Source organism: Mobula hypostoma, chromosome 7 (genome assembly GCF_963921235.1).
Source record: "Mobula hypostoma chromosome 7, sMobHyp1.1, whole genome shotgun sequence".
Taxonomy (NCBI): Eukaryota; Metazoa; Chordata; class Chondrichthyes; order Myliobatiformes; family Myliobatidae; genus Mobula; species Mobula hypostoma.
The window spans coordinates 20,086,218-20,105,320 of NC_086103.1; the positions used below are offsets into that span (position 1 = coordinate 20,086,218).

At 43.8% G+C, this 19,103-nt stretch overlaps 1 long non-coding RNA gene across 4 annotated transcripts in view; it reads left to right on the top strand.

Moving 5' to 3' along the window:
* The window catches only part of LOC134349178 (uncharacterized), a 104,988-nt gene that overhangs the window by 75,027 nt on the left and 10,858 nt on the right, over positions 1-19,103 (top strand). For 2 of the 4 annotated variants that reach the window (XR_010018601.1, XR_010018602.1), the window contains exons 2-3: positions 3,693-3,822; positions 8,106-9,063. This is a non-coding gene — a long non-coding RNA (uncharacterized LOC134349178). Of the gene's footprint in view, positions 1-181; positions 303-3,692; positions 3,823-8,105; positions 9,064-19,103 lie in introns of those variants that run through there. The other 2 variants (XR_010018603.1, XR_010018604.1) reach the window with 2 other exon arrangements.

The following is a 19,103-nucleotide window of genomic DNA, read 5'->3' on the forward strand; positions in this document are numbered from 1 at the left end:
AATTGAACAATATGCAATGAAGAGCAAGATTTCCCACCTGACTTTTCATGATAGGAAGGTCATTTTGAAGCAACTGGAAATGATTGGGCCCCATATACTGCCTGATGAACTCCAGCAATGATATTCTTGGTCTGGAATGATTGAATACCAACCACTATGACCCATCTTCTTTTCTGTGAAGGCCAACATACTCATTGACTTTAGCTTTACCAGTCACCGATGTCAAGAGCAGTTGCCTCTTTGGTCTACGGTTGGATGAAATCTAGAGCCATCTGGTCCATGGAAATCCAAACTAGGCATTGGTAAGTATACTAATGATGAGTAAGTGCTGCTTGCTAGTCTCTCAATAATGACTGTCATCAATTTGATTATGACTGAGAGTAGGGTGATAAGAACAAGACTGGATTCCTCTTGTCCTTTATGAGCAGGATGTACCAGAGCAATTTTCAATATTGTTAGGTAGATGCCAGTGTTGTAGCTTTTTTAAATGAACTAGAGGAATGGCTTCCTCAGGAACACGTGTTTTAAAGAAGTACAGCTGGGGTAGTATCTTCAATACAGCCTTCACTGAATCCAGTGTCCCCATCTCTTGCTTTTGAGTTGAATGAATCAAATTGGTTTAAAAATGGCTCACGCATATGGTGAAAAGTTGAGAAGGACTATCCTTGTTTAATTTTAATTTTATTTTACAGATGCAACAGGATAAAAGACCCATCCGGCCCAATGAGTCTGCCCAGTTACATCCATATGGGCAATTAAGCTACTAACCTGCATGTCCTTGGAATATGGGAGGAAACCAGAGCACCCGGAGGAAACAGGCTGTCATGAGAAGAATATACAAACTCCTTATAGACTGCAGCAGAATTGAACCTTGGTCTCTGGCACTGTTACAGCATTATGCTAACTGCTACGTTAACAGGACTCCTGGGCTGAGCACAGCATCTCTGATGAATTTGCACTTTATTGTATGAGAGAAAACTGGCAGATATGAGAGAAAACTGGCAGAGAACATAAAAACGGACTGTAAAAGCTTTTATAGATATGTAAAAAGGAAAAGACTGATAAAGACAAATGTAGGTCCCCTGCAAACAGAAACAGGTGAATTGATTATGGGGAGCAAGGACATGGCAGACCAATTGAATAATTACTTTGGTTCTGTCTTCACTAAGGAGGACATAAATAATCTTCCAGAAATAGTAAGGGACAGAGGGTCCAGTGAGATGGAGGAACTGAGCGAAATACATGTTAGTAGGGAAGTGGTGTTAGGTAAATTGAAGGGATTGAAGGCAGATAAATCCCCAGGGCCAGATGGTCTGCATCCCAGAGTGCTTAAGGAAGTGGCCCAAGAAATAGTGGATGCATTAGTGATAATTTTTCAAAACTCGTTAGATTCTGGACTAGTTCCTGAGGATTGGAGGGTGGCTAATGTAACCCCACTTTTTAAAAAAGGAGGGAGAGAGAAACCGGGGAATTATAGGCCGGTTAGCCTAACGTCGGTGGTGGGGAAACTGCTGGAGTCAGTTATCAAGGATGTGATAACAGCACATTTGGAAAGCGGTGAAATGATCGGACAAAGTCAGCATGGATTTGTGAAAGGAAAATCATGTCTGACGAATCTCATAGCATTTTTTGAGGATGTAACTAGTAGAGTGGATAGGGGAGAACCAGTGGATGTGGTATATTTGGATTTTCAAAAGGCTTTTGACAAGGTCCCACATAGGAGATTAGTGTGCAAACTTAAAGCACACGGTATTGGGGGTAAGGTATTGGTGTGGGTGGAGAATTGGTTAGCAGACAGGAAGCAAAGAGTGGGAATAAACGGGACCTTTTCAGAATGGCAGGCGGTGACTAGTGGGGTACCGCAAGGCTCGGTGCTGGGACCCCAGTTGTTTACAATATATATTAATGACTTGGATGAGGGAATTAAATGCAGCATCTCCAAGTTTGCGGATGACACGAAGCTGGGTGGCAGTGTTAGCTGTGAGGAGGATGCTAAGAGGATGCAGGGTGACTTGGATAGGTTGGGTGAGTGGGCAAACTCATGGCAGATGCAATTTAATGTGGATAAATGTGAAGTTATCCACTTTGGTGGCAAAAATAGGAAAACAGATTATTATCTGAATGGTGGCCAATTAGGAAAAGGGGAGGTGCAACGAGACCTGGGTGTCATTATACACCAGTCATTGAAAGTGGGCATGCAGGTACAGCAGGCGGTGAAAAAGGCGAACGGTATGCTGGCATTTATAGCGAGAGGATTCGAGTACAGGAGCAGGGAGGTACTACTGCAGTTGTACAAGGCCTTGGTGAGACCACACCTGGAGTATTGTGTGCAGTTTTGGTCCCCTAATCTGAGGAAAGACATCTTTGCCATAGAGGGAGTACAAAGAAGGTTCACCAGATTGATTCCTGGGATGGCAGGTCTTTCATATGAAGAAAGACTGGATGAACTGGGCTTGTACTCGTTGGAATTTAGAAGATTGAGGGGGGATCTGATTGAAACGTATAAGATCCTAAAGGGATTGGACAGGCTAGATGCGGGAAGATTGTTCCCGATGTTGGGGAGGTCTAGAACGAGGGGTCACAGTTTGAGGATAGAGGGGAAGCCTTTTAGGACCGAGGTTAGGAAAAACTTCTTCACACAGAGAGTGGTGAATCTGTGGAATTCTCTGCCACAGCAAACTGTTGAGGCCAGTTCATTAGCTATGTTTAAAAGGAAGTTAGATATGGCCCTTGTGGCTACAGGGGTCAGGGGGTATGGAGGGAAGGCTGGGTTCTGAGTTGGATGATCAGCCATGATCATAATAAATGGCGGTGCAGGCTCGAAGGGCCGAATGGCCTACTCCTGCACCTATTTTCTATGTTTCTATGTTTCTATACCTGAACTTTAGCTATTAAAATTTATTCTGCATTACTATTGCTCTCCCTGCTTCAATGCACTGTGTAATGATTTGATCTGTGAGACCAGTATGCGAAACAAGCTTTTCACTGCATCTTGGTACATGTGATAATAAACCAATATCAATACTGATGGGGATGTTCTTGGAGATTTCTCTGAATGTTTGCTGTTTAGATATCAAATACAATTAATGATTAATGTGGGAGGATTTTGATTTGATTTGTTGATCAAAAGGCATTTGTATTTCTGGGATGTGGGTTAACAAGTTAGGCGCCTCACTTTTAGACATTGCTTGACATTCTTCCCAGCATTCCTTCCTGCACTCTGTTGCTGATCTTTCTGTGAATTGTGATAAATATCTTCGGTTTTGTAATTTTAAGATTAAAGATCTGCAGATTAGCCGCACAGATGCTGCAGAATTGAAGCAACGTGTAAATAACTTTTTACTAAAATAGGCCTTCAGTGTAGTAACTTTTGATGTTATCAATTGTATGTTTGCTATTTAGAATGTAACACACCATATCAAGACAGTATCTAAGAACCACAAAGTCAAGACTGTGTGAGCAATTATGGTAGCATAGAGCTATTACAGTCCAGGGCATCGGAATTTGGAGTACAATGCCTCTGTAAGAACATTTATATGTTCTTCCTGTGAGCACGTGGGAACTCCCGCTTGTGGTGGATGATGTGGAAGTGCTGAACGAAATGGTTCCCCATCAACATTCCATTTACAGTCACCACAGATTACTCTCATCTAATTATTCTCCTCTCACTCTCATTGTCTCCCTCCTGACAGAGTTTGCAGAACAAAGTAACAGCATCAGGATCAGAATCGGGTTGAATATCGCGGCACGTGTCATGGAACGTGTTGCCTTTGTGGCAGCAGTACATTGCAATACATAACAATAGGAAAAACGTGAATTACGGTAAGTATGTATATATATTAAATAGAAACATAGAAACATAGAAAATAGGTGCAGGAGTAGGCCATTCGGCCCTTCGAGCCTGCACCGCCATTTATTATGATCATGGCTGATCATCCAACTCAGAACCCTGCACCAGCCTTCCCTCCATACCCCCTGATCCCCGTAGCCACAAGGGCCATATCTAACTTCCTCTTAAATATAGCCAATGAACTGGCCTCAGCTGTTTCCTGTGGCAGAGAATTCCACAGATTCACCACTCTCTGTGTGAAGAAGTTTTTCCTAATCTCTGTCCTAAAAGGCTTCCCCTTTATCCTCAAACTGTGACCCCTCATTCTGGACTTCCCCAACATCGGGAACAATCTTCCTGCATCTAGCCTGTCCAATCCCTTTAGAATTTTATACGTTTCAATCAGATCCCCCCTCAATCTTCTAAATTCCAACGAGTACAAGCCCAGTTCATCCAGTCTTTCTTCATATGAAAGTCCTGCCATCCCAGGAATCAATCTGGTGAACCTTCTTTGTACTCCCTCTATGGCAAGGATGTCTTTCCTCAGATTAGGGGACCAAAACTGCACACAATACTCCAGGTGTGGTCTCACCAAGGCCTTGTACAACTGCAGTAGTACCTCCCTGCTCCTGTACTCGAATCCTCTCGCTATAAATGCCAGCATACCATTCGCCTTTTTCACCGCCTGCTGTACCTGCATGCCCACTTTCAATGACTGGTGTATAATGACACCCAGGTCTCGTTGCACCTCCCCTTTTCCTAATCGGCCACCATTCAGATAATAATCTGTTTTCCTATTTTTGCCACCAAAGTGGATAACTTCACATTTATCCACATTAAATTGCATCTGCCATGAATTTGCCCACTCACCCAACCTATCCACGTCACCCTGCATCCTCTTAGCATCCTCCTCACAGCTAACACTGCCACCCAGCTTCGTGTCATCCGCAAACTTGGAGATGCTGCATTCAATTCCCTCATCCAAGTCATTAATATATATTGTAAACAACTGGGGTCCCAGCACTGAGCCTTGCGGTACCCCACTAGATAAATTAAACAAGTAATGCAGAAATAAGTAAGTACGTAGTGAGGCAGTGTTCATGGACTCAATGTCCATTCAGAGATCGGATAGCAGAGGGGAAGAAGAAGTCAAATGGCGTGTGTGAAGAGAGTAGAAGAGAGGGAGCGTATTTTAAGACGATTGGAGGAAAGTATCGGGGGGATGTCAACCGTAAGTGAGTGAGTGGTGAGTGTGTGGAGTGCCCTGCCAGGGGTGGTGGCAGAGGCAGATATATTACAGACACTTAAGAAACTCTTTGCTGGGCACATGGATGATAACAAAATGGAGGGCTCTGCATGAAGGAAGAGTTAGATTGATTTTAGAGTAGGTTATAATGTTGTCATAATATAGTGGGTCAAAGAGTCACTGTGCTGTAGTGTTCTATGTCCCATGTTCTTAACATTTCAGGTCAATGACAATTATAATTAAATACTCATATTTTAACATCTGCTCACATCACTATTTCTCACCCAACAAATGAGAGCATGGTGGATGAGGAATAAATAAAATAGTGAGGAAAGTAATCCATCCATTTCAAGAAACTCTCTGGATATGCCTATCAAATTCTGCCCCATCTATGCCTCTGGCACTAATGAAGGCCTAGACAATATTGGGAAAACTAAAGCTACCCTCTCAACTACCCAATTGCTTTAATGCTTTTCCGTAAACTTCTTATATATCTGCTTCTTTATCTCCCACTGTTTAATGATCCCGATGTTTTTAGGAAAGGAATTTGAGATGGATAGAAAAATAGTTCCCCATTCTTAAAAGAACATAGAACATGGAAGATAGAACAGAAACAGACGCTTTGGTCTTCATTGCTGTACCAAACTAAGTATACTAACGACGTGAGCTAGCAGTGGAAGTGGTGGATACAGATATGACTTTAACACTTAAGGGAAGTTTGGGTGCAGTAAATACATAGATGGGGGGGGGGGTGGTATGGAGAGCTGTGCTCCAGCTGCAGGTAGATGGGACTCAGCAGAATAATAGTTCAGCATTTACTTGATGCATCAAGGGGCATGCTTCTGTGCTGCTGTGCTCTATGATTCTGAGTTCAGTAATTGATCATCAACTAATCCCTCTGTCTACACAGTGTCCATATCCCTCTATTACCTGCACAATCATGTGCCTACCTAAGAACCTGCTGAACACCTTGATTGTATTTGCCTCTATTGCCATCCCTGGCAGTGTATTCCAGGCACCCATTACTGTCTGAGTAAAAAAATTGCCCCAAAAATGTTCCATCAATTTACTCCCTCTCACTTTAAATACATGACCTTGAGTATTAGATATTTCGACTGCAAGAGGAAGATCCCAGCTATCTACTGTATCTATGCCTCTCATAATCTTATAAACTTCTATGAAATCTCTCCTCAGCCTCCACAACTCCCAAGAAAACAACCCAAGTTTGTCCAACTCCCTCTTGTAGCACTTGCCTTTTAATCCAGACACCATCCTGGTACCGTCTCCTAAACCTCCAGGTCTTTCCTAGAATGGAGTGACCTGACCTGAATTCAGTACTGCTGAGGCAGCCCAACCAGTGTTACATAAAGCTGGAAGATAACTTCTTAATTCTTGAACTCAATGCTTTGACTAATAAAGCCTTCTACACCCTATCCTAAGCCACTACATCCTTCCTATAATGAAGTGATCAGATCTGAATTCATACTCCAGGTGCAGCCTAATGAGAGTTTAATAAAGCTGCAACATTACCTTTTGACTTTTGAACCCAATGCCTTCTTTACCAGCCATCAATCTGTGCAGCCACTTTTAGGGAACATTGGACTTGGACTCCAAGATCAACACACTTGTGTCTTTCAATTAACTGTGTATTGTCCTTTACATTTGATCAAGCAAAGTGCACCATCTCACACTTTAGTGGATTAAACTGTTTCTCCAACCATATCTGTAACTGATCTATATACTTAGGCAATCTTCTGCAGAATGCATAATGCCACCAATCTTTCTATTGTCTGCAAACATGCTAATTTACCCATCCATGTTTTCATCCAAGTCATTGATATATATCAAGATTCAAGATTCAAGATTCAAAAAACTTTATTGTCATTCTAACCATGCATCAGCTCTGCAGGGCAGAATGAGACAGCGTTTCCCAGAAGCAGTTCAATCATAACATAACAAACGCAACACTAAATAATAAACATAACAATAAATAGTAAAACACAACAGCCACATGTCAGTTAAAATCAAGTTATAAGTGTCCAGTGTGAGTTAGAAGTGTCCAAAAGCAGAGTCAGGTGGAGCAGCTGACTGCCTATGGGAGGAAACTGTTTAGTAGCCTTGTGGTTTTAGTTTTGATGCTCCTGTAATGTTTGCCTGATGGCAGAAGAACAAACAGTTCATGGAGAGGGTGTGAGGGGTCTTTAATGACGTACCGTGTCTTCTGGAGGCATCAACCCTGAAAGAGGTCTTGGACAGAAGGTAGGGAGACCCCAATAACCTTCTCTGCTCCCCTAACCACCCTCTGCAAGGCTTTTTTGTCGACAGCACTGCAGCTGGAGTACCAGGTTGTGATGCAAATGTCAGCACACTCTCAACCACGCCTCTGTAGAATGTAGTTAAGATGTTAGTGGGGAGTGATGTTTGTTTAAGCTTCCTCAGAAAGTGCAATCTCTGCTGGGCCCGTTTCACAATCCCAGTGGTGTTCCTGGACCAGGTGAGATTGTCCGAGATCTGCACCCCAAGGAATTTGATGTTTTCCACTCTGTCCACTGTGGAGCCGCTGATGCTGAGGGGTGTGTGCTCAGGCTGAGACCGTCTGAAATCGACAATCATCTCCTTGGTTTTGGTGACATTAAGCATCAAGTTGTTATCCCTGCACCAGCTCTCTAGGTGTTTGACCTCCTCCCTGTACATAGTTTCATCATTTTTGCTGATGAGCCCCACCACTGTGGTATCATCTGCAAATTTAATGATCAGGTTCTCCTTGAATCTGGCTGCACAGTCATGTGTTAGCAGTGTAAACAGCAATGGGCTAAGCACAAAGAGGTCCCAGTATAGATCCGTGCAGAACCACAATAGTCACGGTTCTCCAGCCAGACTAAGTCCCATTGGCCCCTACCTTCTGTCTTTTATTTGCAAGCCATTTCTAAATCCAAGTAGCCAAGCCACTGTGGATCATTTGGATCTTAATGATTTGGATGAACCTCCCACTGAGAGACCTCATGCATATTTCTTGTGTTTTATCTTTAGTGTCATGGATTTGTACAGCAAGCAGCATGGATACAAGCCCTTCAACCCAACCAGTCTATGTCAACCACATTGTCCATCCAGCCAGTCTCCTGTTTCCTGCTTTCCATATCCCACCAAACCATACTCCTCCTCACACCTGTCCAAGTTCTTCTTAAATGGTACTACTGTACCTGCTCCACCAATTTGTATTGTAGCACATTTCATATACTGTACCTATCATTCTCTGCATGAAAAAAATTGCTCTTCAGGTCTCTTTTCAATAGATCTCCTCTCACCCTAAACCTACTTTATGCATCTATGTTTTGGTTCTTCCACCCTGAGGAAAAGATTTTCATAATTCAAAATATTTCGGTAAGTTTGCCCCCTCAAACTCCAATGTTCTAAGAGATAAAAACCTTGTCTGGTCCGCCTCTGCCTACAGCTGAGGTCCTTTAGTCCTAGCAACACCATTGTAAATCTTTCCTGCACTTTTTAGGCACATTTTTCCTATAAAAAGATACACAGTTTTCAAAGTGTGGACACACCAATAACTTACCCAACCACAATATAATATCCCAGCTCCTATACTTAGTACTAGGACTGATGAATGCCAACAGGCTAAGTGCCTTTTTCACCATGCACTCTGTCTATGACACCATTCTAAGACTATAAGACTATAAGATCTAGAAGCAGAATTGGGCTATTTGGCCCATCGAGTCTGCTCCGCCATTTCATCATGGCTGATCCAATTTTACTCTCAGACACAATCTTCTGCATTTTCCATGTAACCCTTCATGCCCTGACCAATCAAGGATATATCAACCTCTGCCTTACATATACAATAAGATTTTGCCTCCGGCAATGAATTCCAAAGATTCACCAGTCTTTGGTTCAAAAAATTCCTCCTCATTTCCAGCCTAAAAGGACGTCCCTCTATTTTAAGCAACACACATCGAAGTTGCTGGTGAATGCAGCAGGCCGGGCAGCATCTCTAGGAAGAGGTACAGTCGACGTTTCGACCGAGACGTTGACTGTACCTCTTCCTAGAGATGCTGCCTGGCCTGCTGCGTTCACCAGCAACTTTGATGTGTGTTGCTTGAATTTCCAGCATCAGCAGAATTGCTCGTGTTTACCCTCTATTTTAAGGTTGTATTCTGTGGTCTTAGACTCTCCCACCATCATAATCATCCTCTCCACATCCACTCTGTCAAGGCCTTTCATCAGTCAATTGATTTGAATGTGGTCACCCCTCATCCTTCTGTCCTCTAGTGAATGCAGAGCCATCAAACGCTCTTCACCTGACAAGCCATTTAATCCTGGAATCATTTTCATGGACTGCCTTTTAGCTCCCTCCAGTTTCAGCACATCCTTTTTCAAGATAAGGGCCTAAAAGTGCTCCAAGTGAGGCCTCGCCAGTGCTTTATAAAGTCTCCAAATTACATCCTCGATTTTCAACAAACTGCACTTGTACTCCAAGGTCCTTCTGTTCCATTTTACTGCTGAGGTCCCAATCATTAATAATGCAAGTCCTACACTGGCTTGACTTTGCAAACTACATCTCCTTGCATTTATCTCTTTTGAAATCATTCTGCCACACTCAACCCACTTCTCTATCTGATCAAGAATGCCTTGTAATCTATATTAAACTTCTTCATTATCAATAACACCTTTAAATTTTGTGTCATCCACAAATGTACTGATCTAGCCTTCTGCGTTCACAGCCAAATCATTTATATTAAACATTGAATAGCAAGCATCTTAACGCTGACGCCTGTGGTACGCCACTTGTCACTGCCTCCATTTTGAGAAAGATCCTTCAGCCACCACACTCTGCTTCTTATCTCAGAGCCAACTTGAATCCACCCAACAAGGTCTGACTGGGTTCCATTGATCCTTACCTTCTAGACTAGCCTACCATTTGGAACATTGCTGAAGGCCTTGCTAAAGTCCAAAATGAAAACATCCACCACCCTACCCTCTCCAATCTTTTCAGTTACCTCTTCAAAGAACTTTAAACATTCTTTCAAACACAATGTAACACTCAGCTCTATCAACCCACGTTCGTCTAGGGGAAACTGCCGTCTGCCCGCCAAACTGCGTCTCACGTTTGCATAGATGCTGTGTAATGCATTTCAGTACAACCCACAATGTAAAACATCAGGCAGTACACAATGTACGTTTAAACAATTACACTTTATAAATTTTACTGTGACTATGGGGTTAGTAGAGAAACAAAAAAATATAAAATAAAAAGGTGCCAAGAATAGGGATTATACAGCTGTGCACAACGTTGGAGCTCACGCAGTATCCTCGATCCACCATTCGATTTCCTCTGAACTCCACGACCCTCAGACTGGGACCAACCACGGTGCTCTTCCAGAGCACTCCCCTGCACGTCCTTCCTCTTCGCCTCTCCTCGCCAATCTCCCCATGCACTCACCAGGTTCCCACACATACAGATAGAATAACATGGCTTCCGTTGGTTAGTTCCCCGTTATCTATAATTATAACCCAAATATTTCAGCTACAAAGAACATTACCTCATCAGTTAACATTACAGAGAAGCCATTTCATTATATCACTACAGAGAAGCCATTTTATTATTAGCTGTTAACAGTTACCATTACAGTTAATATTACTGAGAACCCTACAACAATTTCCTACAGAGAAAAATATGCTGACTTCTAATCAGACATTAGCTATCCAAATGCTGGTAGATCCGGCAGAATTCCCTGCAGTAACTTCTTCACCACTGGTATCAGGCTGACCAGCCTGTAGTTCCCTAGCTTGTCTTTGCTACTCTTCTTAAACAACAGAATAACGTTAACCATCCAGCAGTCTTCAGACGAGCACCAGTGTTTGACAGTGAAACAAATAGCTTCACAAAGCCTCCCACAAGGTTCAAGGTTGCAGTTGGCAAGGCCTTGAGGATTTATTCGCCATAATTGTCTGCAAGGCTGCAAATACTTCCTCCTGGGCAATAAAAAAAATCTCCACATTTCAATTATTCCTTGTGCAGACATGATGTTTTCCTCAATAAACACCAGGGAGAAATTATTCATTAAAAATCCTACCCATCTCCTGTGACTTGAAACAAAGTGACTGCTGGTTTCTAAGGGAGCCTATTTTCTCTCTCGTTAGACTTGTACACACTATATCTACAGAACCTCTTAGGATTTTCCTTAACACTTATCAATCTCATACTGCCTTTTTGCCCTCCTAGTTTCTCAAGTGTATGCTTAAATATATCTTTAAAGTTTTAAGATATGCACAAGAACACACATCTGAGGAGGTTGATATTATCGCAGTACTTATTGAAGTTTGGCCTTACACAACCACCTGGCTTAAAACACTACTGATTTTAGTTTTGTAGTCTGTTTTATATTGCCAAAAGTATATATAAACTTGTTCAGTCTTTTATCTTTAATTGTAAACCTTGCTAATTTATGGAGGGTGAATGATAGATAATCATTGCAGAGAATATTACAAGGAAGCTTTAAACCCTTCAAATACAAAAAACTGTGGTTGAAGCAAGCAGCTGGGCACTCTCACCCAAAGGCCTAATTTTTTTAGCAAGTGCTTACTCAAAACTCAAGCAAGCCATCACAGCAATGATTAAAAACTGATACCAGTGCAACATTGTCAGCCTTACAATGCCTGTGAGCACAGAGACTGTGCACACTTAATGTCAGATTGAATGGAAACTAATGTTCTGAGACTGTGGTGATCTGGTAATTTTATTAAGGGAGAATGAAGTTTTTTGACTGTTTCTCTTCACTTGCTTATCAATTCAGGATCAAGTTTTCAATATAAAAAACACCTTTTCAGCCTTTTTCAAAGAAACTAGCCTTTCCTAATAATTATACATAACCAGCAATTCTAATACATTCCATACAATTTGTTTCATGCCTCCATCAATGCCTTTATCATTATTTTTAATATGTGTAGAACTGTGCAAACATGAAGAAGCATGTTTGATTTGTCTTTCTGCTTTTCCGTTCAATGTCCCCAAGAATGAATGCCAGTGCTATGCTAACTTATTTTACCATCTGATAACATCAGTATTTTTATGAATACTATATCTGTTTTCCTGGAACTTCTTCTGCTCTATCTAACGTTGTGTTACTCAAAGCATATGAGGCCTTGTTAATCTTTCTGCCCAGTACAGCTATTCACAGTCACTGATATCAAGGCTACTTTGCCAACTACACAAGTAAAAAAAAACAAACTTTTCGGGCAACTGAGCAAGTTAAACAGCATTTGTGGGGAAGGAAAGGAACTGAAGATGTACGCAAACAAGAGGAAATCTGTAGATGCTGGAAATTCAAGCAGCACACGTAAAAAATGCTGGGTGCACGCAGCAGGCCAGGCAGCATCTATAGGAAGAGGTACAGTCAACGTTTCAGGTCGAGACCCTTTGTCATCAGGGTTGAAAGTGTAGAGGGAGGATAGTCTGAAGGTGAAAGGGTGAGGGGGTGGGGGAAGGCATGAGAAAGGTCTGATTGGGTGCATAATGGATGATGAATGGATGGAACCAGCTGGGAGCAGGAGTGGAGTTGGATGACAGAGGCAGGTAGGTGTTAGGAGGAAGCAGATAATGAAAGAGTTAAAGAAAAGACTGTGAGCTAGGTGGGATAAGGGAAGATGGAGGGTGAAAAGCAGGGACACAAAGGTGTCAAGTGAGGGAATCTGTTAAGTAAGGAAGGGACAATGGAGAGATAAGGGGCAGATGGAACCAAATGGTAAAGAGGATCTAATGGGTGAAGTGAATGGCCAGTAAGTGGATGAAAACTAAAATGGGTGATGGTGGGCTGGGAGGTGGAGCTTGCTGCAGAATGAGAAGTGGAAGAAAAATGAGGTGGATTGTAAGGAGATAAAGAGAAGAGAGCTCAAGAGGTAAAGGGTACCTGAAAATGGTAAAGCACAATGTTCATACCATTGGGTTCTTCACTACACAGGCAGTTGAGATGTTGATCTTATAGTTTATAACTCATCCTTTCCCCTCCCCCAATTGGTTTCTTATTCCCATCATCCATCACCCCTTTTTGTTGTAGTTTCCCTTAAATTATCCAAAACTTAAAGAGGTCATAATGATGGTTCCATCACAAGCACAATATTCTCCCACAATCAACAACATCTTTCATCATGAAGAACTCCAAGAATCAGGACATGCCTTCTTCCCATAATTACCAACAGGGAGGAGGCACAGATGCCCGAAGACCCATATTTAAAGTTAGAGAAACAGCTTCTTCCCCTCCACTATCAGGTTTCTGAATGGTTGAAAAACTCATCTATTATTCTATTTTTGCACCTCTTCTTTATTTTTAACTGTATATCTTTGCATGTACTACTGCAACAAATCAACAAATTTCTCATCATATAAGCCAGTGATAATAAATCTGATTCTAATTCAAGCTGCTGGATTATAAATGTGGATGAGTTCCACTGGACGTGGACTCATTAGTCAATCCTGATGAAGGGCCTCAGTCCGATACATCACCTGTTTATTGATTTCCATAGATGCTGCTTGATTTGCTGAGTTCTAACAGCAATTTGTATGTGTTTCTCTCAATTATTCTGGCAATTTCTGTCTGATTTCTGTCGAATGCTGACAGGAAGATGTTTTTGAAATTCTAAGATTTACATAATGATTGGAATTATAGTCTCCGGCAGTTTTCGGTGTTCTGTTTCTTGTGGCTGATCTGTGGGTGGGCGATATATTAGTGTTTGTGAGAGGGAGTGGTTAGGGAATTGGGATATTACTTTCTTGTTGGTGTTTCTTTGTGTGGGCGATCTGGTACGTTTTGTGTGTGAGAGAAGGGGCCAGGGGCTTTGAAGCTATTGTCACTGTTCTATTCTGCAAGTGAGGGGGTGTGGGTTTTGCTGCTATTGTCGCTGTTTTTCTCTCTGTGAGGGAGCGGGGTTGTTGGGGGTTTGCAAGTTTTGTTTCTTTTTCTTTTTCGTGTTCGGGGTGGGAATTTGATGCTTTTTCTTTCAACAACACCCATGGTTTTTCTGTATTTCATGGCTACCTGGAGAAGAGAAGTATCAGAGTTGTATTGTACATGCATACTTTGACAATAAAATGAACCTTTGAACCTTTTGAACCTTTGGTTTAAAAACAATTTGAGTTCAAAACATTATTATAACAAGGACCTCAGCAAAATCCTAAATAATTTCAGGACAATACTACTGAGAAAAATGTTGCACAGATAAGGTGCCAATCTTAGATCAAATATTTTAAAGATTAATGTGCTATAAATTCTGATCAATGAGCAAATTCTATATTGTGTGTTCTAACAAGGTATAGCAGTGGGCTAAACCTTGAGGTGCACCAGGTGATTGCCAGTGAAGAGAAGATGTTGCTTCCTCTGCATTGACTGTCGTCTCCCAATGAGGAAGTCAAAGATCCTTCTGAAGAGAGAAGTGCAAAGGTCCAGGTTTTAGAACTTGATGACTGGCATTGAGGGTATGATTATGTTGAACTCTGTTCTGTAATCAATAAACAATAATCATGTGATCCAAGGCCAAGTGAAGAGCCAATGAGAGTGTACAGGCTGTAGACTTACTGTTGTGACAGGCAAATTGTAGTAGGTCTAGGACCTCGCTTAGGCAGGAGGTGATTCTGGCCATGAACCAACATTTCAAAGCATTTCATTACCGTAGATGTGAGTGCCACTGGGTGATAATTGTTGAGGCAGCTCATCCTAGTCTTCTTGGGAACTGGTGTGATTGTCGCACTCTTGAAGCAGGTGGGAATCTTTAACTGCAGCAGAGAGAGATCGAAGGTGTCCTTGTACACTCCAGCCAGTCTGTTGGCACAGGTTTTCAGAGCCCTACCAGCTAACTATCAGGGGTGATGCCTTGTGAGAGTTCACCCTCTTGAAAGGTGTTCTGATGTTGGTTTCCGAGACACCGACTGCAGGGTCACAAGGCGCTGTAAGGACTTGCTCATGTGTAGTTCTACTCTCCTTTTCAAAGTGTGCATGAAAGGCATTCAGCTCATCTGGGCATGAAGTATCACAGATATTCATTATGTTACGTTTTGCCTTCTAGAAAGTGAAACTTGTCAGAGCTGACTTGCTGTAAAGTTCTGCATCACCAGTCTAGAATGCCACCAAACTAGCCCTCAGCATACTATGAATCTCCTGGTTCATCCACAGATTTTAATTCGTGTATTCTCGAATGCACACACTCATCCACATGGGTCTTGGTTAAGTCGGTGAAAACTATGGTATATTCATTCAGATCTGAAGATGAATCCCTGAACATTCTTCAGTGCACTGACTCAAAGCACTTCTGAAGTTCTCCTCTGCATCCCCTGACCATACCTTCTTGATCCTTATAACTGCTGCTGCCTATACACCGGGAGTAAAAGTACAGCCAGTTATTCAGACATTCTTGATGGTGATATAACAGTGGTTAAGTGTGTTGCTTCTTTTGGTGCCACAGGTGATATGTTGGTGGTAGTTGTTCAGAGACTTCTTCAGGCTGGCCAGGTTGGAATCCCCTGCAACCAGGCATTCGGGAGCACTGTTTCATGAAGTCCTCTAGAATATGACATTGACCTGAGGTGGAATGTACACTGTTACCAAGATGTTGGCAGAAAAGTCCCTCGACAGATAAAATGGACAACACTTGGTAGATGTTCCAGGTCAGATGAGTAGGACTAAGTCAGAATGATACAGGACTGATAAGCAGCCTCTTTGCATGCAACAGCAGCCACAGCCTGGTAATCCACTTTGACAGACTGGCTAAACCAGTTGAGGGCAGCCAGCGGCTACATGTCGTAGCATTCAAAGCCAGCTCCAGCAGATTGGGCAGATGAGATTAACAGTGAGGTTCAACCGCCAGGAAGGTGGTTCTGTAATGCTTCATTGAGAGAGAACAGTGTGACAGACGAAGACGTAATCATCCATTGCAATCAAGGAAAACCCCAGTTTTTGCCACTAGACTCAGATCTCTGAGGTTAAGAGTGGAACTTCGCCAGTGCAAAGGCTTTTCCACTTTAAATCTCTCCAACACAGGTTTCTTCACGCAGTTCACATCATCTAAAAGAAGCACTGCACAGGTCATCGGATACAATGGACAAACAATCGATCATGTACAAGGAAACTCCTCCGGATCCAGCACATTGTCCTCCGCAACTTCCGCCACCTTCAACAGGACCCCACCACTAAGAACAGGAATTCTGCAGATGCTGGAAATTCAAGCAACACACATCAAAGTTGCTGGTGAACGCAGCAGGCCAAGCAGCATCTATAGGAAGAGGTGCAGTCGACGTTTCAGGCCGAGACCCTTCGTCAGGACTAACTGAAGGAAGAGTGAGTAAGGGATTTGAAAGCTGGAGGGGGAGGGGGAGATGCAAAATGATAGAAGACAGGAGGGGGAGGGATAGAGCCGAGAGCTGGACAGGTGATAGGCAAAAAGGGATACGAGAGGATCATGGGACAGGAGGTCCGGGAAGAAAGACGGGGGGGGGGTGACCCAGAGGATGGGCAAGAGGTATATTCAGAGGGACAGAGGGAGAAAAAGGAGAGTGAGAGAAAGAATGTGTGCATAAAAATGAGTAACAGCTGGGGTACGAGGGGGAGGTGGGGCCTAGCGGAAGTTAGAGAAGTCAATGTTCATGCCATCAGGTTGGAGGCTACCCAGACGGAATATAAGGTGTTGTTCCTCCAACCTGAGTGTGGCTTCATCTTTACAGTAGAGGAGGCCGTGGATAGACATGTCAGAATGGGAATGGGATGTGGAATTAAAATGTGTGGCCACTGGGAGATCCTGCTTTCTCTGGCGGACAGAGCGTAGATGTTCAGCAAAGCGGTCTCCCAGTCTGCGTCGGGTCTCACCAATATATAAAAGGCCACATCGGGAGCACCGGACGCAGTATATCACCCCAGTCGACTCACAGGTGACGTGATGCCTCACCTGGAAGGACTGTTTGGGGCCCTGAATGGTGGTAAGGGAGGAAGTGTAAGGGCATGTGTAGCACTTGTTCCGCTTACACGGATAAGTGTCAGGAGGGAGATCAGTGGGGAGGGATGGGGGGGACGAATGGACAAGGGAGTTGTGTAGGGAGCGATCCCTGCAGAATGCAGAGGGGGGGGGAGGGAAAGATGTGCTTAGTGGTGGGATCCCGTTGGAGGTGGCGGAAGTTACGGAGAATAATATGTTGGACCCGGAGGCTGATGGGGTGGTAGGTGAGGACCAGGGGAACCCTATTCCTAGTGGGGTGGTGGGAGGATGGAGTGAGAGCAGATGTACGTGAAATGGGGGAGATGCGTTTAAGAGCAGAGTTGATAGTGGAGGAAGGGAAGCCCCTTTCTTTAAAAAATGAAGACATCTCCCTCTCCACTGACACCACCAGCCTCCCCCCTCCCCCCTCTGGTCCCAGCTCTCATCCGTGCCGGGTCTTTACCATCCCCTCCGACCTTCAACTGTCGGAGGCAGAACGCTCTGTTCTCAGTAAGGGCCTCACGTTTGTCCCCCTTCGCCCACACCTCAGCGAGTTCCGTGTTCGCCACGATGCGGAACTTTTCTTCCGCCGTCTCCGTCTCCAAGCCTACTTCTTCGGCAAGGACTCTTCCACCCCCACCGATGACCCCTTCTCCCGTCTTCATGGACACCCCGCTCTGGTCTTCTGCCTGCTCTGGATCTCTTTATTGCTAACTGCCGACAGGACATCAACCGTCTCGACTTCACCGCACCTTGTCCCCATTCCAACCTCACTCCTTCGGAACGCTCTGCTCTCCACTCCCTCCGCACTAATCCTAACATTATTATTAAACCCGCTGATAAAGGGGGTGCTGTTGTAGTCTGGCGTACTGACCTCTACCTTGCCGAGGCACAGCGACAACTCGCGGATACCTCCTCTTATTTACCCCTCGATCGTGACCCCACTAAGGAGCACCAGGCCATTGTCTCCCACACCATCACCGACTTTATCCGCTCAGGGGATCTCCCATCCACTGCTACCAACCTTATAGTTCCCACACCCCGCACTTCCCATTTTTACCTCCTACCCAAGATCCACAAACCTGCCTGTCCTGGCCGACCTATTGTCTCAGCTTGCTCCTGCCCCACCGAACTTGTTTCTGCATACCTCGACACTGTTTTATCACCCCTTGTTCAATCCCTTCCGACCTATGTTCGTGACACTTCTCACGCTCTTAAACTTTTCGATGATTTTAAGTTCCCTGGCCCCCACCGCTTTATTTTCACCATGGATGTCCAGTCCTTATATACTTCCATCCCCCATCAGGAAGGCCTCAAAGCTCTACGCTTCTTTTTGGATTCCAGACCTAATCAGTTCCCCTCTACCACCACTCTGCTCCGTCTAGCGGAATTAGTCCTTACTCTTAATAATTTCTCCTTTTGCTCCTCCCATTTCCTCCAAACTAAAGGTGTAGCTATGGGCACCCGTACGGGTCCTAGCTATGCCTGCCTTTTTGTTGGGTTTGTGGAACAATCTATGTTCCGTGCCTATTCTGGTATCTGTCCCCCACTTTTCCTTCGCTACATCGACGACTGCATTGGCGCTGCTTCCTGCACGCATGCAGAACTCGTTGACTTTATTAACTTTGCCTCCAACTTTCACCCTGCCCTCAAGTTTACCTGGTCCATTTCCGACACCTCCCTCCCCTTTCTAGATCTTTCTGTCTCTGTCTCTGGAGACAGCTTATCCACTGATGTCTACTATAAGCCTACTGACTCTCACAACTATCTGGACTATTCCTCTTCTCACCCTGTCTCTTGCAAAAACGCCATCCCCTTCTCGCAATTCCTCCGTCTCCGCCGCATCTGCTCTCAGGATGAGGCTTTTCATTCTAGGACGAGGGAGATGTCTTCATTTTTTAAAGAAAGGGGCTTCCCTTCCTCCACTATCAACTCTGCTCTTAAACGCATCTCCCCCATTTCACGTACATCTGCTTTCACTCCATCCTCCCACCACCCCACTAGGAATAGGGTTCCCCTGGTCCTCACCTACCACCCCACCAGCCTCCGGGTCCAACATCTCCG